This window comes from Eucyclogobius newberryi, unplaced genomic scaffold, assembly GCF_026437365.1.
Source record: "Eucyclogobius newberryi isolate DKJ021-1_F unplaced genomic scaffold, fEucNew1.0.hap1 SCAF_14, whole genome shotgun sequence".
NCBI classification, from domain to species: Eukaryota; Metazoa; Chordata; class Actinopteri; order Gobiiformes; family Gobiidae; genus Eucyclogobius; species Eucyclogobius newberryi.
The window spans coordinates 4911074-4935866 of NW_027315768.1; the positions used below are offsets into that span (position 1 = coordinate 4911074).

The following is a 24793-nucleotide window of genomic DNA, read 5'->3' on the forward strand; positions in this document are numbered from 1 at the left end:
CTCACGCGAGTTCGAGACCGGCTGGGTGCCCTTTTATCCATGAGGCACTGCACTGCCTCCGGCAGCCGAGTTCGGGGCCCGGTGAGGGCTCCAGGCTCCAGGGGCTCCGACCCGGAGCCTCCGACCCGCAGAAGGTGCTCCCTGGCCGGGCAAAGTCTGGGCGTGTGCGGGGTGGATGATCCCTGCTCCGCCTCACGTGAGTTCGAGACCGGCTGGGTGCCCTTTTATCCATGAGGCACTGCACTGCCTCCGGCAGCCGAATTCGGGGCCCGGTGAGGGCTCCAGGCTCCAGGGGCTCCGACCCGGAGCCTCCGACCCGCAGAAGGTGCTCCCTGGCCGGGCAAAGTCTGGCCGTGTGCGGGGTGGATGATCCCTGCTCCGCCTCACGCGAGTTCGAGACCGGCTGGGTGCCCTTTTATCCATGAGGCACTGCACTGCCTCCGGCAGCCGAGTTCGGGGCCCGGTGAGGGCTCCAGGCTCCAGGGGCTCCGACCCGCAGAAGGTGCTCCCTGGCCGGGCAAAGTCTGGCCGTGTGCGGGGTGGATGATCCCTGCTACGCCTCACGCGAGTTCGAGACCGGCTGGGTGCCCTTTTATCCATGAGGCACTGCACTGCCTCCGGCAGCCGAGTTCGGGGCCCGGTGAGGGCTCCAGGCTCCAGGGGCTCCGACCCGGAGCCTCCGACCCGCAGAAGGTGCTCCCTGGCCGGGCAAAGTCTGGCCGTGTGCGGGGTGGATGATCCCTGCTACGCCTCACGCGAGTTCGAGACCGGCTGGGTGCCCTTTTATCCATGAGGCACTGCACTGCCTCCGGCAGCCGAGTTCGGGGCCCGGTGAGGGCTCCAGGCTCCAGGGGCTCCGACCCGGAGCCTCAGACCCGCAGAAGGTGCTCCCTGGCCGGGCAAAGTCTGGCCGTGTGCGGGGTGGATGATCCCTGCTCCGCCTCACGCGAGTTCGAGACCGGCTGGGTGCCCTTTTATCCATGAGGCACTGCACTGCCTCCGGCAGCCGAGTTCGGGGCCCGGTGAGGGCTCCAGGCTCCAGGGGCTCCGACCCGGAGCCTCCGACCCGCAGAAGGTGCTCCCTGGCCGGGCAAAGTCTGGCCGTGTGCGGGGTGGATGATCCCTGCTCCGCCTCACGCGAGTTCGAGACCGGCTGGGTGCCCTTTTATCCAAGAATCAACTGGAGTGTGGAGCTTCTACGGGCCTCCAGGGGCACTGCCGACCCAGAGCTGTGCCCCGGCTTCAGTTCTCTGTATCTCAGGAAGTTTTTTATTTATACATTTATTTCATCCATAATCTCTGGCGCCTAAAGGGTTAATATCTAAATGTGCTTGGTTCTGCATGTAATGGAAAGAAGCACATATGTCAGGATTTGTATTTTGCTTTTGGTTCAGCCAAATAGAGCCACTTTGTGATTTTTAAAACAGTTTTTTTTTTTTTTAAATGGGGTAAGAAGCACTATCAAGCAGCTCTGAGTTTGTGTTGTGCCCCTCCACATATTCTGGCCGAGTGTTCTAAGGAGTTAGATTTAAGTTCCAGTCCCTGTGAAGGGATGCTTTCAAGTACAACCGCTGCTACATTGCATGGAACAGCTAAAGGTTGATTACTACATATTGCATGCTGCATCCTAAATGGATGAGATTTTTCTATGCCTCTCTTGACACCCATCCAGTTTCATTTCACTTGTATCCACAGCGCTCTACCACTGGGCTACATCCCCTTGATTAAAGATGCCATAGTAGTCTGTATAGGATGGTCAAAAGCAATGTGCTACTAGATTCAAAGGTAATGTGGAAAGGGGAGCTTGCACTGAAGATCGGCTTCAGTCATCCAACACATTACTGACTGGCTTGATACATTCTGATTAAAATCCCCTTCAATGCAAGTAAAAATGTCCTAGCAGAGCATGGCTTCAGTCCATTGACCTCTGGGTCATGGGCCCAGCACGCTTCCGCTGCGCCACTCAGCTGAATGCTAACAATGATGGGACTCGAAAGATAAAAATAAAAAAAATTGGACAACTGAGTAGTAGTAGTAGGTTTGAGATGGGCCGGTAATTATTTAGCACTGTGGCATCAAGACTGCTCTTCTTTAAGAGAGGCTTAATGACCGCAGTTTTAAGGCTCTTGGGAATATTCCAGATCCAAGCAACATGTTGACTTTTTGAGTGATTGGAGCCAACACACTGCTCACCATCGACTTTAAATATCTAGTATGCAATGCATAAAGGCAGCATGTAGTGGAACTCAGACTTGTGGTGATCTCTTGGACAGTTTTGTCAGCCACAAATGCAAAATGGGTTAACTCCAGTTGTCTAGCTGGCTGCGTGCTTGTAATCTGCAAATAATGGTATTTTTAATGTTCTGAACTGAGTCTTGCAAAGAAGACTGCAAACTCTTTGCACCTGGAGAAATACAGAAACCAACGCAAATACATTACCATATTTAACCCTCCATGAATTCTTGCAGGATTGCTTCAATGATATCTGCAGAAAGCATGTTTTATTAAGCATTGTAAGCTCAGGTTTGGCAAGACATACCCATACTGGAAGTTGGGAATGTCGACCAGGCTGCCTCGGCGAGAACTACAAATTCTAACCCCTAGACCATATGAGAAATTTAAAGATCAAGTGTAACAGATTGAATTGTAACATAAGCCTCATTGATGTTTGAGAGGTTAAGGAACAGTACATAGTTGGGTCACCAGCTTTTAAACAAGCATTTTTAATATCTAAATGTGCTTGGTTCTGCATGTAATGGAAAGAAGCACATATGTCGGGATTTGTATTTTGCTTTTGGTTCAGCCAAATAGAGCCACTTTGTGATTTTTAAAACAGTTTTTTTTTTTTTTTTAAATGGGGTAAGAAGCACTATCAAGCAGCTCTGAGTTTGTGTTGTGCCCCTCCACATATTCTGGCCGAGTGTTCTAAGGAGTTAGATTTAAGTTCCAGTCCCTGTGAAGGGATGCTTTCAAGTACAACCGCTGCTACATTGCATGGAACAGCTAAAGGTTGATTACTACATATTGCATGCTGCATCCTAAATGGATGAGATTTTTCTATGCCTCTCTTGACACCCATCCAGTTTCATTTCACTTGTATCCACAGCGTGTCTTATTCATCCTGTGGATTCAAGTCTTCCAAAAGGCTGACCACTATGTTCCCATACCTGGAGTTGAACCCAGGCCAACTGGGTGGGCCACTTTGTCTCACCTTCCTGCAAGTAGTGTGGATGGATGGATGAAATAATATTGTTTGAATTTTATAAGTGCTGCGAGGTTCAAAGGTAATGTAGGACTGGGAGTTTACTCTGAAGCTTGCGTTTGAGCATCTATCTCGCCATCAGATGAGAATAAACCTACTCAATACCATACTATCACTGCATTATAATATGACAAGGTGACAGTTCGCAATGGATTTATTGAGTTTTTTAAGCTTGTGGATGCAATTTTGATTATCCATTAGCCAAAGAGTAGGAGATATCATTTATACTGCTCAAAGCCCAAAAACAACTTATGAATGTCACTGTAGCTGACAATGCTTTTCATACACCCCAGATGGGACTTGAACCCACAATCCCTGGCTTAGGAGGCCAGTGCTTTATCCATTAGGCCACTGGGGCTCCACTTTTGAAGATGTAACATATTTAAGCAAAGTTCTCTAAAAATTATCGCACTGCAATCTGGCAATTGCAAAGAAAACAGGATTGCCTAGAGATGCTGGGGATTGAACCCAGGACCTCATACATGCAAAGCATGCCCTCTACCACTGAGCTACATCCCCTTGATTAAAAATGCCATAGTAGTCTGTATAGGATGGTCAAAAGCAATGTGCTACTAGATTGAAAGGTAATGTGGAAAGGGGAGCTTGCACTGAAGATCGGCTTCAGTCATCCAACACATTACTGACTAGCTTGATACATTCTGGTTAAAATCCCCTTCAATGCAAGTAAAAATGTCCTAGCAGAGCATGGCTTCAGTCCATTGACCTCTGGGTTATGGGCCCAGCATGCTTCCGCTGCGGCACTCAGCTGAATGCTTACAATGATGGGACTCGAAAGATAAAAATAAAAAAAATTGGACAACTGAGTAGTAGTAGTAGGTTTGAGATGGGCCGGTAATTATTTAGCACTGTGGCATCAAGGCAAGGCAAGGCAAGGCAAGTTTATTTTTAGAGCACATTTCATACACAAGGCAATTCAAAGTGCTTCACAGCAGGAAGAATGCATTCAAATCACAAAGAAATTACAGAAACAGAAATACAATAAAATTAACTAAATTAAAAATTATCAATCCAACTGATTTTCTAAACTAATAAAATCACAAACAAAAGAGAAGAGTGCAAAGAAAAAATCCTTTCAGTCATATGCGCAGCTAAACAAAACTGTTTTTAGCTTAGATTTGAACATTGTCAGAGTAGAAGCCTGTCTCACATCTTCAGGAAGACTGTTCCAGATTTTAGCTGCATAAAACTGAAACGCAGATTCCCCATGTTTTGTCCTGACTCTGGGCACCAGCAAGAGGCCGGTCCCTGAGGTCCTCAGAGTCCGAGATGGTTCATATGGCACTAACATATCCAAGATGTACTTTGGTGCTAGGCCATGGAGAGACTTGTACACAAGCAGAGCTGCTTTAAAGTCTATTCTCTGAGCCACAGGGAGCCAGTGCAGAGACCTGAGAACAGGACTAATGTGATCATACTTCCTGGTTCTAGTCAGGACCCGAGCAGCAGCGTTCTGGATGTACTGCAGCTGTTTTACAACTCGTTTGGAGAGACCAGTGAGCAGGCCGTTACAGTAGTCTAATCTACTGGAGACAAACGCATGGATAAGTCTCTCTAAATCTGGTTTTGACACTATATTTTTGATTTTGGCAATGTTTTTTAGATGGTAAAAAGCTGCTGATGTTATTGATTTGACGTGGCTATTAAAGTTCAAGTCTGAGTCCATTATTACCCCCAGATTTCTAACTTGGTTTGTAGGTTTTAGAGCGAGACTCTGGAGGTGACCGCTAACACTTTCTCTTTGTTTCTGTGGGCCAAAAACGATTATTTCAGTCTTGTCTGAGTTCAGCTGGAGAAAGTTGTTTTGCATCCACAAACTGATCTGTTGGATGCAGTGACAGAGTGAATCTACTGGTCCATAGTCACCTGCCGATAGTGAAACATAGATCTGAGTGTCGTCTGCATAATTGTGATAGGACACATTTTCACTGCGTATCAACTGACCCAACGGCAGCATGTAGAGGTTGAACAGAAGGGGACCCAGGACTGACCCTTGGGGCACTCCACAGGTCAGGGTCATGTGGTCTGAGACACAGCTACCAATTTCAACAAAGTACTTCCTGTCTTCCAGATAGGACCTTAACCAGTTTAGGGCAGTGCCAGTGATGCCCACCCAGTCCTCTAGTCTTTGTAAGAGGATCCCATGATCGACAGTGTCAAAAGCAGCACTCAGATCTAACAGAATTAAGACTGAGGCTTTGCCCGTGTCAGTGTTCAGGCGGATGTCATTTGTCACCTTGACAAGAGCAGTCTCAGTGCTGTGATGAGGTCTAAAACCTGACTGAAAAACATCAAATGAGTTGTTTATTAAGAGGAAATCTGTGAGCTGTTGGTAAACAACCTTTTCAAGGACTTTGCCCAAAAATGGCAGATTAGAGATGGGCCGGTAATGACTCAGTACTGCGGCATCAAGACTGCTCTTCTTTAGGAGAGGCTTTATGACCGCAGTTTTCAAAGACATTGGGAATGTTCCAGATTGAAGCGACATGTTAATTATGTGAGTGAATGGTGCTAACAAACTGTTCAGCACAGACTTTAGAAATCTGGTGGGTAACACATCAAGGCAGCATGTAGATGAACTCAGACTGGTGATGATCTCATGGACAGTTTTGTCAGTTACTGGTGCAAAGTGAGTTAGCTCTAAGTGTCTTGGTGGTTTTAGGGTAATTTTTTGCATTGTGGGATTTATAGCATTTTTAATGCCCTGAACTTTGTCATTAAAGAATAATGCAAACTCATTACACTTGGATGTGGAAATGAGTTCTAACGGCAGCTGAGCTGGAGGGTTTGTTAATCTGTTTACTGTGGCAAACAGGACACGCGAGTTGTTACTGCAGCTTCCAATTATTTCAGAAAAATATCTTTCCCTAGTTCTACATAAGATTAGGTTGTACATGTTCAGCTTTTCTTTGTAAATCTCTTTTTGAACCTGGAGCTTTGACTTGCGCCATTTCCGTTCGGCCCTGCGGCACTCCCTTTTCTGTGCCCTGACCGAATCATCATTTCTCCACGGCGCCTTCTGCTTATTTTTAACCATTTTAGCCTTTATAGGGGCGATGGTGTCCAGAACATTCAAAACACTAGATGTAACAGAGTTCAACAAATCATTTACATTAGAACATGAGACATTTTCAAAGTTTATCATTTCCATAAACAGTGCACCTGTGCCATCACTTATGTGTCTCCGCTGAACAACTGCAGGACCAACCGGAGGTTTGGGAGAAACAGACAGGTCAAAGAAGACACAGAAATGATCAGACAGAGCAACATCGATCACATTAACATTTGAAATATTTACCCCCTTTGTAATTATGAGATCTAGAGTGTGTCCTTTGCTGTGGGTGGGGCCTCTCACATGCTGAGTAAGACTGAAGGTTTCAAGGACAGCATCAAGCTCTTTAGCGTTTCTGTCACAAATATTATCAACATGCACGTTGAAATCACCTGTAATGACCAAACCATCAAAGTCTGTGCATTTGACTGAAAGCATCTCAGTAAAATCATCAATAAAACTTTGGCAGTGCTGGGGAGGCTTGTATAAAACAATGAAGAGAATGGATGGAGACCGTTTTAGCTCCATTTTAAAGGATACATACTCAAATGATGAAAACACCCCAAAAGACAACCTGCGGGTAATTATTTCATCTCTAAAGACAGCACAGACTCCACCCCCTTTTTTGTTTTCTCGTGTTTCAGATTCAAACTTAAAGTTGGGTGGAGCAGATTCTATCAGAACTACATTTCCTGTGTTTTTGTCAAGCCATGTTTCAGTTAAAAACATAAAATCAAGATTATAAGAAGAAATAAAATTATTAATTAAGAGAGATTTGTTACATAAGGATCTGATATTTAGCACAGCAAGTTTCAGACTAGTTTCAGTGGGACTGGGCTTTATCTTTTCACAGGGAATATGAATCACATTTCTCAGATTGGGCCTGACTCGCATTTTGTTTTTCCATCTGTGTGATGATGTGACTACAGAAATAGCACTAGGGGGGGCTCTTTTTACATAGGGCCCCGGGTTGGTTTGATTTTTAATGTGACAATAAGTCCCGGCAACGCTGAGACCCAGTGCATCCTAGCTATGGGAGATACCAGGTGAAAGGCGAGGTTGGATGGGTGGTGGGGCTTTTGTAGCCAAGGAGAGTTTGGGACCAGGTGAGAGGCGAGGGGGGATGGGTGGTGGGGCTTTTGTTGGTGTAGTCGGCATAGCCCTTGCTATATTGGGCGTGAGTGGAGCCATCTTAATGCCTGATTTGATCAGACTTTCAAAATGGCTGGGAAGGCCCATGGGTGAGAGTGGAGATGAGAAGTAGAATGATGAATCTTTAGTGGGAGTAGATGTTGCAGGGGGAACCCAGGGCTGGTGTGAAGGCAGGGGCGATGACAGGGATGTTGTTGGGCTTGTCACAGATGGGTCCAAGGCCTTTGAAGATTGTTCCTTTGCTGGAGGCGGTGGAGGTGAATGTGGAGCAGCTGGAGCTGAATCCTTTGCTGGTGGTGGTGGAGCAGCTGCTGATGAATCCTTTGGTGGAGGCTGAGGTTGTGGTGCTTTTGATGTTGAAACATTGGCTCGGTCTTTGGCTGATGGAGCAGGAATTCTTCTCTCATTCCTCTCTTCTCTAACTATCTGCTCAGGACCCTGTCCAGGCCCAGTCCAATGCCTCAGAGCGTGGAGCAGGTTCTCTGTCAGCACCCTCACTCCACCTCTGCATAGGTGGGGGCCATTTCTCTTAAACAGGTCCTCTCGTTTCCAGAATAGATAGAAGTTCTCAATATAGTGTAGTCCTCTCGGGGGACACTCTTTGGACAGCCATGTGTTCAGCTGAAGAAGCCGGCTAAACTTGTTTATCCTCCTGTCGATGTTTGGAAGAGGTCCACTTATGAATGTTTTGATTTCCATTTTATCAAGCACGTCGAATAACTTCAAGAAGTCTTTTTTCAAAACTTCAGTCTGTTCCCGCCGCATGTCCACTGCACCCACGTGCACAATCAGCTGTTTAGCTCCTCCATGCTTAGCCATAATATTTGGAAGGAGTGACGTTATCTCAGAAACAGTGGCGCTTGGAAAAGAATGTGTGTTTATCTTTTCATGCGTCACGTGACTAATCGCCCCGTCTCCTATCAAAACAATCCGTGTGACCTTGGCTTTTGGCACAGTTCCTCCTCGCTGTATTTTGGCCACGTCATCGTTCCTTTTTTCATTTAATTCTATCTTTGAAAGTGGTAAAAATCTGTTGGTGAGCTGTATTTTAGGTGACTTCACGTTATCTTTGTATCGTTTAGGCTTATCAAGACTGCTCTTCTTTAAGAGAGGCTTAATGACCGCAGTTTTAAGGCTCTTGGGAATATTCCAGATCCAAGCAACATGTTGACTTTTTGAGTGATTGGAGCCAACAGACTGCTCACCATCGACTTTAAAAATCTAGTAGGCAATGCATAAAGGCAGCATGTAGTGGAACTCAGACTTGTGGTGATCTCTTGGACAGTTTTGTCAGCCACAAATGCAAAATGGGTTAACTCCAGTTGTCTAGCTGGCTGCGTGCTTGTTATCTGCAAATAATGGTATTTTTAATGTTCTGAACTGAGTCTTGCAAAGAAGACTGCAAACTCATTGCACCTGGAGAAATACATAAACCAACGCAATTACATTACCATATTTAACCCTCCATGAATTCTTGCAGGATTGCTTCAATGATATCTGCAGACAGCATGTTTTATTAAGCATTGTAAGCTCAGGTTTGGCAAGACATACCCATACTGGAAGTTGGGAATGTCGACCAGGCTGCCTCGGCGAGAACTACAAATTCTAACCCCTAGACCATATGAGAAATTTAAAGATCAAGTGTAACAGATTGAATTGTAACATAAGCCTCATTGATGTTTGAGAGGTTAAGGAACAGTACATAGTTGGGTCACCAGCTTTTAAACAAGCATTTTTAATATCTAAATGTGCTTGGTTCTGCATGTAATGGAAAGAAGCACATATGTCGGGATTTGTATTTTGCTTTTGGTTCAGCCAAATAGAGCCACTTTGTGATTTTTAAAACAGTTTTTTTTTTTTTTAAATGGGGTAAGAAGCACTATCAAGCAGCTCTGAGTTTGTGTTGTGCTCCTCCACATATTCTGGCCGAGTGTTCTAAGGAGTTAGATTTAAGTTCCAGTCCCTGTGAAGGGATGCTTTCAAGTACAACTGCTGCTACATTGCATGGAACAGCTAAAGGTTGATTACTACATATTGCATGCTGCATCCTAAATGGATGAGATTTTTCTATGCCTCTCTTGACACCCATCCAGTTTCATTTCACTTGTATCCACAGCGCTCTACCACTGAGCTACATCCCCTTGATTAAAGATGCCATAGTAGTCTGTATAGGATGGTCAAAAGCAATGTGCTACTAGATTGAAAGGTAATGTGGAAAGGGGAGCTTGCACTGAAGATCGGCTTCAGTCATCCAACACATTACTGACTAGCTTGATACATTCTGATTAAAATCCCCTTCAATGCAAGTAAAAATGTCCTAGCAGAGCATGGCTTCAGTCCATTGACCTCTGGGTTATGGGCCCAGCACGCTTCCGCTGCGCCACTCAGCTGAATGCTTACAATGATGGGACTCGAAAGATAAAAATAAAAAAAATTGGACAACTGAGTAGTAGTAGTAGGTTTGAGATGGACCGGTAATTATTTAGCACTGTGGCATCAAGACTGCTCTTCTTTAAGAGAGGCTTAATGACCGCAGTTTTAAGGCTCTTGGGAATATTCCAGATCCAAGCAACATGTTGACTTTTTGAGTGATTGGAGCCAACAGACTGCTCACCATCGACTTTAAAAATCTAGTAGGCAATGCATAAAGGCAGCATGTAGTGGAACTCAGACTTGTGGTGATCTCTTGGACAGTTTTGTCAGCCACAAATGCAAAATGGGTTAACTCCAGTTGTCTAGCTGGCTGCGTGCTTGTTATCTGCAAATAATGGTATTTTTAATGTTCTGAACTGAGTCTTGCAAAGAAGACTGCAAACTCATTGCACCTGGAGAAATACAGAAACCATCAGACAAAGTAACATTTACCACACTGTAATTTGAAATGTTAACCCGTTTTGTCATTAGCAGGTCCAGAGTGTGCCCTTTGCCCTTGGTGGGGCCACTCAGGTGCTGAGTAAGACCAAAGCTTCTGAGGACAGCGCCAAGCTCTTTAGAAGAAGACAAGGTTGAGCGGGGCGTGAACGAAGGAAGGAACAGTCACTCACGTACGGGAAACTCATACCAAGCAGTGGCCAGCCTATAGCACACTGGAATTCTGTGGTAATTGAACCAAGTTTAGCAGTTCCTTTCATCAGTTAATAACACAAGCAGGCTTTCCTATTTACCAATGTAGATAACAGGGGTTACAACAGTGACTCTGGTGGGTCTCGAACTCACAGCCTTTGAATGCCTTTGCAACTTTTGTCTGATTCCCCTTTTTCACAAAAGCAAAACAGTCATCCGAAAACGGTCTACATCAATCATTCCTTACCATCAAACTGAGAAACAAGGAGTGAAAAGAGTGCATTTACTCTGTTTATTCAGGGATACTGTTCAATCTCTAATTGCAAAATAGCTCTTTCGGGTGATATGTTTTTCTGTACATGTAAACAACTGATTTGCTTGAAAGGCTATCATGAAGGCACTGCTGGGATTTACTAGACAGGCACTTTGACCAACTAAGCCACAGCGCCTCTAAAATGTTACTCCAACCTGTTTCAGGTAGATATTCAGCAAACAACGTTACCTCGTGGATTTTGCCTGCGATAGCTCTTCCAAAATAGCTTGTCATCCCTGGGTGGGCTCCAACCACCAACCTCCCGGTCAACAGCCGAGCGCACTGGCCAATTGCGCCACAGAGACATCCAGCCCAGTTGACAAAATATTTGCGACTTGACAAGCCGCAACATCTTTTTTTTTTTTAAAGCGAGCCAGCAACATTCGAAAGTTCAGCCCCTGTCCAATCAACTGTGTTTAATGGAGAGCGAGGGCATCAATCTTTCTACCTTTGAGCTAAATCCCCTGTACCAATGTAGCTATAAAAAGACTGGAAGTCTTTCAATCAATCGACTCTCACCAATTTATTGCGCACTCAATATACTGCAGTTAATCTGGATATTGAGGAAAAATTGCAAGATAATGTTATTTGACATAATGCCGATGTATTTGCTTACTTTTTCAAGCATACTTGGAAATAATCCTCATTCAGCAGTGCCTTTTATCAGATAGTAAAGCGCGCAGACTTTTCATTGTAAAAAACAAAACTGTTCTCTCACCATTAGCGACTCTGGTGGGACTCCAAACCACAACCTTTGAAAGCCCTTGCAACTAATGCCTAGAAGTCCAATGCGCTATCCATTGCGCTACAGAGCCCATACATCCTTGCGTGATGCTCATTTCCACAAACGCAAAACACGGTTTTCATCCAAAATGGGTCTACGTCAGTCATTCCTTGCCAACAAACTGAGAATCAAAAAGTGAAAAGAGTGCAGTTAATCTGTGTGTGCAGGGATACTTTTCTATCTTTTATTCCAATTTGTAACAGCAGCGCATTTTCTGTCATTGTAAATAATTTGCACGCCTGAATGGACAACTGTAACCCTCTCCATAGCCCGGTATACATTATATCTCAACAGGAACATCCATCTCCGTGACAATAAAACAGCAGAACCTTGGCCCATCTTCAAAGGACTCTTAGCCGCACACCTCCGACACCTCGACATGGCAGCAGAGCACCGGTTCATCACCCACCTCGTCCCCCACAACACCCTGATCCACCTTATACCCTCTGGAAACCTGGACATATTCTTCTGACCCCGGCATCACCCCTCCCCCCAACCACGGCATCAACCCCCAACACTGAAGAAAGTTTGGAGAATGATTGTGTGTTTGATTTTCTGTAATTTTTTGTCTCTTCTCCCCCTGCCCTTGTGTATCCCATTCCCTTGCACTTGTGTGTGATGTTTGTCTGTACAATTATGTAAATATATGTAAATACTTGTAAGATGTTTTTGATAATAAAAGATAAAAAAAATAAAATAATGGACAACTGAGTAGTAGTAGTAGGTTTGAGATGGGCCGGTAATTATTTAGCACTGTGGCATCAAGACTGCTCTTCTTTAAGAGAGGCTTAATGACCACAGTTTTAAGGCTCTTGGGAATATTCCAGATCCAAGCAACATGTTGACTTTTTGAGTGATTGGAGCCAACAGACTGCTCACCGTAGACTTTAAAAATCTAGTAGGCAATGCATAAAGGCAGCATGTAGTGGAACTCAGACTTGTGGTGATCTCTTGGACAGTTTTGTCAGCCAAAAATGCAAAATGGGTTAACTCCAGTTGTCTAGCTGGCTGCGTGCTTGTTATCTGCAAATAATGGTATTTTTAATGTTCTGAACTGAGTCTTGCAAAGAAGACTGCAAACTCATTGCACCTGGAGAAATACAGAAACCATCAGACAAAGTAACATGTACCACACTGTAATTTGAAATGTTAACCCGCTTTGTCATTAGCAGGTCCAGAGTGTGCCCTTTGCCCTTGGTGGGGCCACTCAGGTGCTGAGTAAGACCAAAGCTTCTGAGGACAGCGCCAAGCTCTTTAGAAGAAGACGAGGTTGAGCGGGGCGTGAAGGAAGGAAGGAACAGTCACTCACGTACGGGAAACTCCTACCAAGCAGTGGCCAGCCTATAGCACACTGGGATTCTGTGGTAATTGAACCAAGTTTAGCAGTTCCTTTCATCAGTTAATAACACAAGCAGGCTTTCCTATTTACCAATGTAGATAACAGGGGTTACAACAGTGACTCTGGTGGGTCTCGAACTCACAGCCTTTGAATGCCTTTGCAACTTTTGTCTGATTCCCCTTTTTCACAAAAGCAAAACAGTCATCCGAAAACGGTCTACATCAATCAGTCCTTACCATCAAACTGAGAAACAAGGAGTGAAAAGAGTGCATTTACTCTGTTTATTCAGGGATACTGTTCAATCTATAATTGCAAAATAGCTCTTTCGGGTGATATGTTTTTCTGTACGTGTAAACAACTGATATGCTTGAAAGGCTATCATGAAGGCACTGCTGGGATTTACTAGACAGGCACTTTGACCAACTAAGCCACAGCGCCTCTAAAATGTTACTCCAACCTGTTTCAGGTAGATATTCAGCAAACAATGTTACCTCGTGGATTTTGCCTGCGATAGCTCTTCCAAATCAGCTTGTAGTCCCTGGGTGGGCTCAAACCACCAACCGCCCGGTTAACAGCGGGGCGCGCTGGCCAATTGCGCCACAGAGACATCCAGCCCAGTTGATAAAATATTTGCGACTCGACAAGCCGCAACATCTTTTTTTTTCTAACCCTTTAAGCGCCAAAGTCGCAGAAATGCGACTTTACCGTACAAGGAAATTAATGAAATAATAGTAGAAAATGAATCACTTCAGTCATTGGTCGGTTCGGTGCAACTTCCTCTTATTAGCCAGGTATGATCTAGGGCAGATCCGGTAAGGAAAAAAATGGCTGGAGGAAGTACACGTGGCATGCAATTTACAGCAGATTCTGACTCTGAAGGGTATTATCTCCCCGAGAGTGACGATGGATTTCCAAGTGGAGATGAAGGGACTTCGAAACAACGGACAGGTGCAAAGGACAGACGGAGGCGAGGAACCAGTGGAACCAGTGGCTGCAGTAAAACTTGCCCGGTGGATGAGAGCTGGGACATGCTGAGAGAGGTCGAGGTATTTGAGGCATGGATCAAACCTTTTGAAGACCCAGTTGGCTACACAGGAGAGATGGATCTGACGGATGCTAATCCATTTGATATTCTGTCACTCTTTCTGACCGACCAGTTTTGGACTTTCATTACTGATGAGACAAATAGATATGCACATCAGTGTATGGCACCTATGATTCTGAAGCCACATTCAAGATTTCTTGAGTGGTATGATGTATCAGTCACCGAAATGAAAGCTTTCTTCGCTTTGCATCTCTCCATGGGCCTTGTTGAGAAACCTGAAATCGAGGATTACTGGGGAACATTTTGGCTTACACAAACGCCTGGATTTGGAAATGTAATGTCAAGAAACAGATTTGAAATCATTCTTTCGTTCTTTCATTTTGTCAACAATAATGATTATGTGAGAACAGGCGAGCCCGGGCACGATAAACTGTTCAAAGTCCGCCCAATAATAGATTTGATTATTCCCAAATTTGCAGCAGTTTACAGTCCAATCAAGGAGCTTTCTTTAGATGAAATGACAATAGCTTTCAAGGGGAGATCTTCACTAAAATGTTACTCTCCGAATAAACCTGACAAATATGGCTATAGAGTGTATGCCCTGAGTGAAAGCTGTTCAGGGTATGTTTTGCGCTGGTCAATGCACACTGGACAGTACAAAAATAATGCAAGCAACATCAGTGCAACACACGCAGTTGTCCGTGAGTTGGTTTCTCCCTTTACGGGCAAAGGACACGAGATTTACATGGACAGTTACTATACCTCGCCTGTAATTGCAAATGAATTAGCAGATTTGGAAACTGGACTGTGTGGGACGGTAAGGATTACCAGGTTGGGGATGCCAAAATGCCTTGGTAAAAGTGTCTTACAGCTGAAAAAAGGAGATGACCCAGTTTTTTGCAGAAAGGGAAAACTCCTGGCTTGTGCTTGGCACGATACTAAACGTCTCACCATGTTGTCCACAGTCCATGGAAATGATTGTGTTCAGAGGAGGATCCGGTCCAAGACAGATGACACTGGCTTCCGTGACATCAAAAGACCTGTATGTGTCGACCAGTACAACGCCTACATGGGTGGAGTGGACACTGCTGACCAGAGGATGAAGACATACCTCTTTCCACACAGGTCCCGGAAATGGTATCATCGCATATTCAATGCCATTATAAGCATAAGTATTGTCAACTCACACATCATATACACCAAATCCACTCCAGGCACACACAAACCTTTAAAGGTTTACATTCAGAACATTATTGATGCATTACTGGCTGATCACTCCAAAAAACAAGAAAGGCGCTCAAGACCGGAGGGTGAAATGCCACAGAGACTCACAGAGCGTCATTGGCTTTGTCAAGCAGAGGGACGTCCAGACTGCGCCGTGTGCTCTGACCGCTCTCGTACCAAAGGCAGGCGGCAAACAAAGTACAGGTGCCGTCAGTGTGGCGTTGGCCTCTGTGCGGTTCCATGCAACGAGAGATACCATACGCTAAAAAACTTTAAATGCTGTCATTTGGATATGTAAAAGTGCAGGGTACCTTGACCCTGGATGGACATCTTTTCTGTGATGGCTCTCTCCTTTCTTCACTGCTTTCTCCACAACCTGCCTGGCACCAATGATGGATGTATAAGTTGGAAAAATAAAAAAAAATGAAAAAAATACATAATAAATACCGTGTTTGTCATCATTTGGTCAGAACTTGTAATCAGGGCCCGAGTTTGAAGATGTGAGCAAAAGGGGTGAAAATGGGTTAAAATGTGAAAAAACACCAAAATGAGCAAAATGAAATAATCCCCCATCATCAGTGCACAGTTTGCCCCCAGAAAAGCACTCCCCTGGGGCCTGGAGGTGATCTGACCACCAGAATATAGTACCATATACCCCTGCTGGACTTAGAAAAAAAACCGAGCTTCCAGCCAATAGTACACTATACCCGAGGGACTCTGTCGTTTTTCCGGGCCGTAGTATGAAGTTGTGAGCAAAAGGGGTGAAAATGGGTTAAAATGTGAAAAAACACCAAAATGAGCAAAATGAAATAATCCCCCATCATCAGTGCACTGTTTGCCCCCAGAAAAGCACTCCCCTGGGGCCTGGAGGTGATCTGACCATCAGAGTATAGCACCATATGCCCCTGAGGGACTTAGAGTAAAAACCGAAATAGTACACTATACCCGAGGGACTCTGTCGTTTTTCGGCAATAGTACACTATACCCGAGGGACTCTGTCGTTTTTCCGGGCCGTAGTATGAAGTTGTGAGCAAAAGGGGTGAAAATGGGTTAAAATGTGAAAAAACACCAAAATGAGCAAAATGAAATAATCCCCCATCATCAGTGCACTGTTTGCCCCCAGAAAAGCACTCCCCTGGGGCCTGGAGGTGATCTGACCATCATAGTATAGCACCATATGCCCCTGAGGGACTTAGAGTAAAAACCAAAATAGTACACTATACCTGAAAAGACTCTGTCATTTTTCGGCAATAGTACACTATACCCGAGCGACTCTGTCGTTTTTCGGCAATAGTACACTATATATCGTTGGACTTAGTCGTTTTTTGGGCTCGTGGGAATAAGCGTTCAGCTCAAGATTCCCGGGCTAAATCACGCTGCTCCCGAGAAATTCTTACGCTGCTCTCACGCGGAATGTGCAAAATGGTAATGCTGGGAGGGAGGGGCGGGCGGTTTTTGAGAATGACGTTTTTCGCAATCGAAACAGGTACATTTCCTGGTTGTGCGGCTACCGGGCAAGGAGCTCGTTTGACGGGCACACGAGAACCGCGATCGATGGGCCCCGTTCTGGTTTTATCCAGCTTCCAAGGCTCCTTCACAGCCGTAATGTCAAGTCATGGTTCGGAGGTGCGGAGGTGAGCGTCGGATCACGGAGCCTCTGAATGGAGCCCCGCGCTCCGCGCTCCTCCGGGCTCTAAGCGCCGCTCAGACCCGGCATGAGAGGGTCTATTTTCGGCTTGATTTTACCAGACTCCCGGGCACTTCCAGAAGCTTCCTGTTTGCTCTGATTGCTCGGGGCAGAGCACAGTGTCACGCTGACCACGGGCTGTACGCGGAGGTGAGAGCTGGTTGTAAGGCGGATCACGGAGCCTCTGAATGTAGCCCCGCGCTCCGCGCTCCTCCGGGCTCTAAGCGCCGCTCAGACCCGGCATGAGAGGGTCTATTTTCGGCTTGATTTTACCAGACTCCCGGGCACTTCCAGAAGCTTCCTGTTTGCTCTGATTGCTCGGGGCAGAGCACGGTGTCACGCTGACCACGGGCTGTACGCGGAGGTGAGAGCTGGTTGTAAGGCGGATCATGGAGCCTCTGAATGTAGCCCCGCGCTCCGCGCTCCTCCGGGCTCTAAGCGCCGCTCAGACCCGGCATGAGAGGGTCTATTTTCGGCTTGATTTTACCAGACTCCCGGGCACTTCCAGAAGCTTCCTGTTTGCTCTGATTGCTCGGGGCAGAGCACGGTGTCACGCTGACCACGGGCTGTACGCGGAGGTGACCCGCTCCGTGATCTTAGCGCCGCCCAGACCCAGGGCCATCCACCCCGCACACGGCCAGACTTTGCCCGGCCAGGGAGCACCTTCTGCGGGTCGGAGGCTCCGGGTCGGAGCCCCTGGAGCCTGGAGCCCTCACCGGGCCCCGAACTCGGCTGCCGGAGGCAGTGCAGTGCCTCATGGATAAAAGGCACCCAGCCGTCCAACTCGCGTGAGGCGGAGCAGGGATCATCCATGAATCAACCATGAAAATGGTACAAATCATGGTTCTATGTATACCAGACAAGGAGCTTGGTCTATTGGCACTCAAGACCCGCCATCGTAGGGCCCCGTTCTGGTTTTATCCAGCTTCGAAGGCTCCTGCGCACTGCGGGTTTGTTTACATTTTGCGGCTGTGGTTTGCTCCGGCTAACCTCACGCCGGACACGTTGGAAGCGAGGCCGAGACAGAGGTCCCACCAGGCGCGGGGCTTCAGTCTGACTGGCTTCCCCCGCGCCTGGCCCCTTGTCTCCGGAGATGGGACCGTCACTCACCCCCGCACTGAAGGACGCGCGGCTTGAAGGATGATGGCTGCGCTTAGCCCCTGTGCCAGGGGCTCTGAGCCAGTCCCCTTCAGCCTCAACGCGTCCGGTGGGAACACAGTCCGGGTCCATTGTCACTCACCCCTGCGCAGAAGGACGCGCGGCTTGGAGGATGATGGCTGCGCTTAGCCCCTGGCACAGGGGCTCTGCACCAGTCCCCTTCAGCCTCAACGCGTCCGGTGGAACAACAGTCCAGGCCCTCTGTCACTCACCCCCGCACTGAAGGACGCGCGGCTTGAAGGATGATGGCTGTGCTTAGCCCCTGTGCCAGGGGCTCTGAGCCAGTCCCCTTCAGCCTCAACGCGTCCGGTGGGAACACAGTCCGGGTCCACTGTCACTCACCCCTGCGCAGAAGGACGCGCGGCTTGGAGGATGATGGCTGCGCTTAGCCCCTGGCACAGGGGCCCTGCACCAGTCCCCTTCAGCCTCAACGCGTCCGGTGGAACAACAGTCCAGGCCCACTGTCACTCACCCCCGCACTGAAGGACGCGCGGCTTGGAGGATGATGGCTGCGCTTAGCCCCTGTGCCAGGGGCTCTGAGCCAGTCCCCTTCAGCCTCAACGCGTCCGGTGGGAACACAGTCCGGGTCCATTGTCACTCACCCCTGCGCAGAAGGACGCGCGGCTTGGAGGATGATGGCTGCGCTTAGCCCCTGGCACAGGGGCTCTGCACCAGTCCCCTTCAGCCTCAACGCGTCCGGTGGAACAACAGTCCAGGCCCTCTGTCACTCACCCCCGCACTGAAGGACGCGCGGCTTGAAGGATGATGGCTGTGCTTAGCCCCTGTGCCAGGGGCTCTGAGCCAGTCCCCTTCAGCCTCAACGCGTCCGGTGGGAACACAGTCCGGGTCCACTGTCACTCACCCCTGCGCAGAAGGACGCGCGGCTTGGAGGATGATGGCTGCGCTTAGCCCCTGGCACTATTTGCTTACTTTTTCAAGCACACTTGGCAATAAACCTCGTTCAGCAGTGCCTTTTATCAGATAGTAAAGCGTGCAGACTTTCCATTGTAAAAAACAAAAATGTTCTCTCACCATTAGCAACTCTAGTGGGAATCCAACCCACAACCTTTGAAAGCCCTTGCAACTAATGCCTAGAAGTCCAATGCGCTATCCATTGCGCCACAGAGGCCATACATTCTTGTGTGATGCTCATTTCCACAAACGCAAAACACAGTTTTCATCCAAAATGGGTCTACGTCAGTCATTCCTTGCCAACAAACTGAGAATCAAAAAGTGAAAAGAGTGCAGTTAATCTGTGTGTGCAGGGATACTTTTCCATCTCTTATTCCAATTTGTAACAGCAGCGCATTTTCTGTCATTGTAAATAATTTGCACGCCTGAATGGACAACTGTAACCCTCTCCATAGCCCAGTATACATTATATCTCAACAGGAACATCTATCTCCGTGACAATAAAACAGCAGAACCTTGGCCCATCTTCAAAAGACTCTTAGCCGCACACCTTCGACACCTCCACATGGCAGCAGAGCACAGGTTCATCACCCACCTCGTCCCCCACAACACCCTGATCCACCTTATACCCTCTGGAAACCTGGACATCATCTTCTGACCCCGGCATCACCACGGCATCACCCCCCATCACTGAAGAAAGTTTGAAGAATGATTGTGTGTTTGATTTTCTGTAATTTTTTGTCTCTTCTCCCGCTGCCCTTGTGTATCCCATTCCCTTGCACTTGTATGAGATGTATGTCTGTACAAGTATGTAAATATATGTAAATACTTGTAAGATGTTTTTGATAATAAAAGATAAAAAAATAAAATAATGGACAACTGAGTAGTAGTAGTAGGTTTGAGATGGGCCGGTAATTATTTAGCACTGTGGCATCAAGACTGCTTTTCTTTAAGAGAGGCTTAATGACCACAGTTTTAAGGCTCTTGGGAATATTCCAGATCCAAGCAACATGTTGACTTTTTGAGTGATTGGAGCCCACAGACTGCTCACCGTAGACTTTAAAAATCTAGTAGGCAATGCATAAAGGCAGCATGTAGTGGAACTCAGACTTGTGGTGATCTCTTGGACAGTTTTGTCAGCCAAAACTGCAAAATGGGTTAACTCCAGTTGTCTAGCTGGCTGCGTGCTTGTTATCTGCAAATAATGGTATTTTTAATATTCTGAACTGAGTCTTGCAAAGAAGACTGCAAACTCATTGCACCTGGAGAAATACAGAAACCATCAGCAAAGTAACATTTACCACACTGTAATTTGAAATGTTAACCCGCTTTGTCATTAGCAGGTCCAGAGTGTGCCCTTTGCCCTTGGTGGGGCCACTCAGGTGCTGAGTAAGACCAAAGCTTCTGAGGACAGCGCCAAGCTCTTTAGAAGAAGACGAGGTTGAGCGGGGCGTGAAGGAAGGAAGGAACAGTCACTCACGTACGGGAAACTCCTACCAAGCAGTGGCCAGCCTATAGCACACTGGGATTCTGTGGTAATTGAACCAAGTTTAGCAGTTCCTTTCATCAGTTAATAACACAAGCAGGCTTTCCTATTTACCAATGTAGATAACAGGGGTTACAACAGTGACTCTGGTGGGTCTCGAACTCACAGCCTTTGAATGCCTTTGCAACTTTTGTCTGATTCCCCTTTTTCACAAAAGCAAAACAGTCATCCGAAAACGGTCTACATCAATCATTCCTTACCATCAAACTGAGAAACAAGGAGTCAAAAGAGTGCATTTACTCTGTTTATTCAGGGATACTGTTCAATCTATAATTGCAAAATAGCTCTTTCGGGTGATATGTTTTTCTGTACGTGTAAACAACTGATATGCTTGAAAGGCTATCATGAAGGCACTGCTGGGATTTACTAGACAGGCACTTTGACCAACTAAGCCACAGCGCCTCTAAAATGTTACTCCAACCTGTTTCAGGTAGATATTCAGCAAACAATGTTACCTCGTGGATTTTGCCTGCGATAGCTCTTCCAAATCAGCTTGTAGTCCCTGGGTGGGCTCAAACCACCAACCGCCCGGTTAACAGCGGGGCGCGCTGGCCAATTGCGCCACAGAGACATCCAGCCCAGTTGATAAAATATTTGCGACTCGACAAGCCGCAACATCTTTTTTTTTCTAACCCTTTAAGCGCCAAAGTCGCAGAAATGCGACTTTACCGTACAAGGAAATTAATGAAATAATAGTAGAAAATGAATCACTTCAGTCATTGGTCGGTTCGGTGCAACCTCCTCTTATTAGCCAGGTATGATCTAGGGCAGATCCGGTAAGGAAAAAAATGGCTGGAGGAAGTACACGTGGCATGCAATTTACAGCAGATTCTGACTCTGAAGGGTATTATCTCCCCGAGAGTGACGATGGATTTCCAAGTGGAGATGAAGGGACTTCGAAACAACGGACAGGTGCAAAGGACAGACGGAGGCGAGGAACCAGTGGAACCAGTGGCTGCAGTAAAACTTGCCCGGTGGATGAGAGCTGGGACATGCTGAGAGAGGTCGAGGTATTTGAGGCATGGATCAAACCTTTTGAAGACCCAGTTGGCTACACAGGAGAGATGGATCTGACGGATGCTAATCCATTTGATATTCTGTCACTCTTTCTGACCGACCAGTTTTGGACTTTCATTACTGATGAGACAAATAGATATGCACATCAGTGTATGGCACCTATGATTCTGAAGCCACATTCAAGATTTCTTGAGTGGTATGATGTATCAGTCACCGAAATGAAAGCTTTCTTCGCTTTGCATCTCTCCATGGGCCTTGTTGAGAAACCTGAAATCGAGGATTACTGGGGAACATTTTGGCTTACACAAACGCCTGGATTTGGAAATGTAATGTCAAGAAACAGATTTGAAATCATTCTTTCGTTCTTTCATTTTGTCAACAATAATGATTATGTGAGAACAGGCGAGCCCGGGCACGATAAACTGTTCAAAGTCCGCCCAATAATAGATTTGATTATTCCCAAATTTGCAGCAGTTTACAGTCCAATCAAGGAGCTTTCTTTAGATGAAATGACAATAGCTTTCAAGGGGAGATCTTCACTAAAATGTTACTCTCCGAATAAACCTGACAAATATGGCTATAGAGTGTATGCCCTGAGTGAAAGCTGTTCAGGGTATGTTTTGCGCTGGTCAATGCACACTGGACAGTACAAAAATAATGCAAGCAACATCAGTGCAACACACGCAGTTGTCCGTGAGTTGGTTTCTCCCTTTACGGGCAAAGGACACGAGATTTACATGGACAGTTACTATACCTCGCCTGTAATTGCAAATGAATTAGCAGATTTGGAAACTGGACTGTGTGGGACGGTAAGGATTACCAGGTTGGGGATGCCAAAATGCCTTGGTAAAAGTGTCTTACAGCTGAAAAAAGGAGATGACCCAGTTTTTTGCAGAAAGGGAAAACTCCTGGCTTGTGCTTGGCACGATACTAAACGTCTCACCATGTTGTCCACAGTCCATGGAAATGATTGTGTTCAGAGGAGGATCCGGTCCAAGACAGATGACACTGGCTTCCGTGACATCAAAAGACCTGTATGTGTCGACCAGTACAACGCCTACATGGGTGGAGTGGACACTGCTGACCAGAGGATGAAGACATACCTCTTTCCACACAGGTCCCGGAAATGGTATCATCGCATATTCAATGCCATTATAAGCATAAGTATTGTCAACTCACACATCATATACACCAAATCCACTCCAGGCACACACAAACCTTTAAAGGTTTACATTCAGAACATTATTGATGCATTACTGGCTGATCACTCCAAAAAACAAGAAAGGCGCTCAAGACCGGAGGGTGAAATGCCACAGAGACTCACAGAGCGTCATTGGCTTTGTCAAGCAGAGGGACGTCCAGACTGCGCCGTGTGCTCTGACCGCTCTCGTACCAAAGGCAGGCGGCAAACAAAGTACAGGTGCCGTCAGTGTGGCGTTGGCCTCTGTGCGGTTCCATGCGACGAGAGATACCATACGCTAAAAAACTTTAAATGCTGTCATTTGGATATGTAAAAGTGCAGGGTACCTTGACCCTGGATGGACATCTTTTCTGGGATGGCTCTCTCCTTTCTTCACTGCTTTCTCCACAACCTGCCTGGCACCAATGATGGATGTATAAGTTGGAAAAATAAAAAAATGAAAAAAATACATAATAAATACCGTGTTTGTCATCATTTGGTCAGAACTTGTAATCAGGGCCCGAGTTTTAAGATGTGAGCAAAAGGGGTGAAAATGGGTTAAAATGTGAAAAAAACACCAAAATGAGCAAAATGAAATAATCCCCCATCATCAGTTTACTGTTTGCCCCCAGAAAAGCACTCCCCTGGGGCCTGGAGGTGATCTGACCACCAGAGTATAGTACCATATACCCCTGCTGTACTTAGAAAAAAAAACGAAATAGTACACTATGCCCGAAGGGACTCTGTCGTTTTTCGGCAATAGTACACTATACCCGAGGGACTCTGTCGTTTTTCCGGGCCGTAGTATGAAGTTGTGAGCAAAAGGGGTGAAAATGGGTTAAAATGTGAAAAAAACACCAAAATGAGCAAAATGAAATAATCCCCCATCATCAGTGCACTGTTTGCCCCCAGAAAAGCACTCCCCTGGGGCCTGGAGGTGATCTGACCACCAGAGTATAGTACCATATGCCCCTGCTGTACTTAAAAAAAAAAACGAAATAGTACACTATGCCCAAAGGGACTCTGTCTTTTTTCGGCAATAGTACACTATACCCCGTTGGACTCTGTCGTTTTTTGGGCTCGTGGGAATAAGCGTTCAGCTCAAGAATCCCGGGCTAAATCACGCTGCTCCCGAGAAATTCTTACGCTGCTCTCACGCGGAATGTGCAAAATGGTAATGCTGGGAGGGACGGGCGGGCGGTTTTTGAGAATGACGTTTTTCGCAATCGAAACAGGTACATTTCCTGGTTGTGCGGCTACCGGGCAAGGAGCTCGTTTGACGGGCACACGAGAACCGCGATCGATGGGCCCCGTTCTGGTTTTATCCAGCTTCCAAGGCTCCTTCACAGCCGTAATGTCAAGTCATGGTTCGGAGGTGCGGAGGTGAGCGTCGGATCACGGAGCCTCTGAATGGAGCCCCGCGCTCCCGCGCTCCTCCGCGCTCTAAGCGCCGCTCAGACCCGGCATGAGAGGGTCTATTTTCGGCTTGATTTTACCAGACTCCCGGGCACTTCCAGAAGCTTCCTGGGTGCTCTGATTGCTCGGGGCAGAGCACGGTGTCACGCTGACCACGGGCTGTACGCGTAGGTGACCGCTGGTTGTAAGGCGAATCACGGAGCCTCTGAATGGAGCCCCGCGCTCCCGCGCTCCTCCGCGCTCTAAGCGCCGCTCAGACCCGGCATGAGAGGGTCTATTTTCGGCTTGATTTTACCAGACTCCCGGGCACTTCCAGAAGTTACTGGTTGCTCTGATTGCTCGGGGCAGAGCACGGTGTCACGCTGACCACGGGCTGTACGCGTAGGTGACCGCTGGTTGTAAGGCGAATCACGGAGCCTCTGAATGGAGCCCCGCGCTCCCGCGCTCCTCCGCGCTCTAAGTGCCGCTCAGACCCGGCATGAGAGGGTCTATTTTCGACTTGATTTTACCAGACTCCCGGGCACTTCCAGAAGCTTCCTGGTTGCGCTGATTGCTCGGGGCAGAGCACGGTGTCACGCTGACCACGGGCTGTACGCGGAGGTGACCCGCTCCGTGATCTTAGCGC

General features: G+C 46.9%; 2 non-coding genes across 2 annotated transcripts; both read right to left on the reverse strand.

Annotated features, from left to right (window-relative positions):
• Window positions 1-3547: 3547 nt before the first annotated feature.
• Window positions 3548-3620, reverse strand: trnar-ccu (transfer RNA arginine (anticodon CCU)). Its single transcript has one exon. It is a non-coding gene; the product is annotated as a tRNA-Arg (tRNA).
• Window positions 3621-3709: 89 nt separating this feature from the next.
• Window positions 3710-3781, reverse strand: trnaa-ugc (transfer RNA alanine (anticodon UGC)). Its single transcript has one exon. It is a non-coding gene; the product is annotated as a tRNA-Ala (tRNA).
• Between the last annotated feature and the right edge of the window lie 21012 nt (window positions 3782-24793).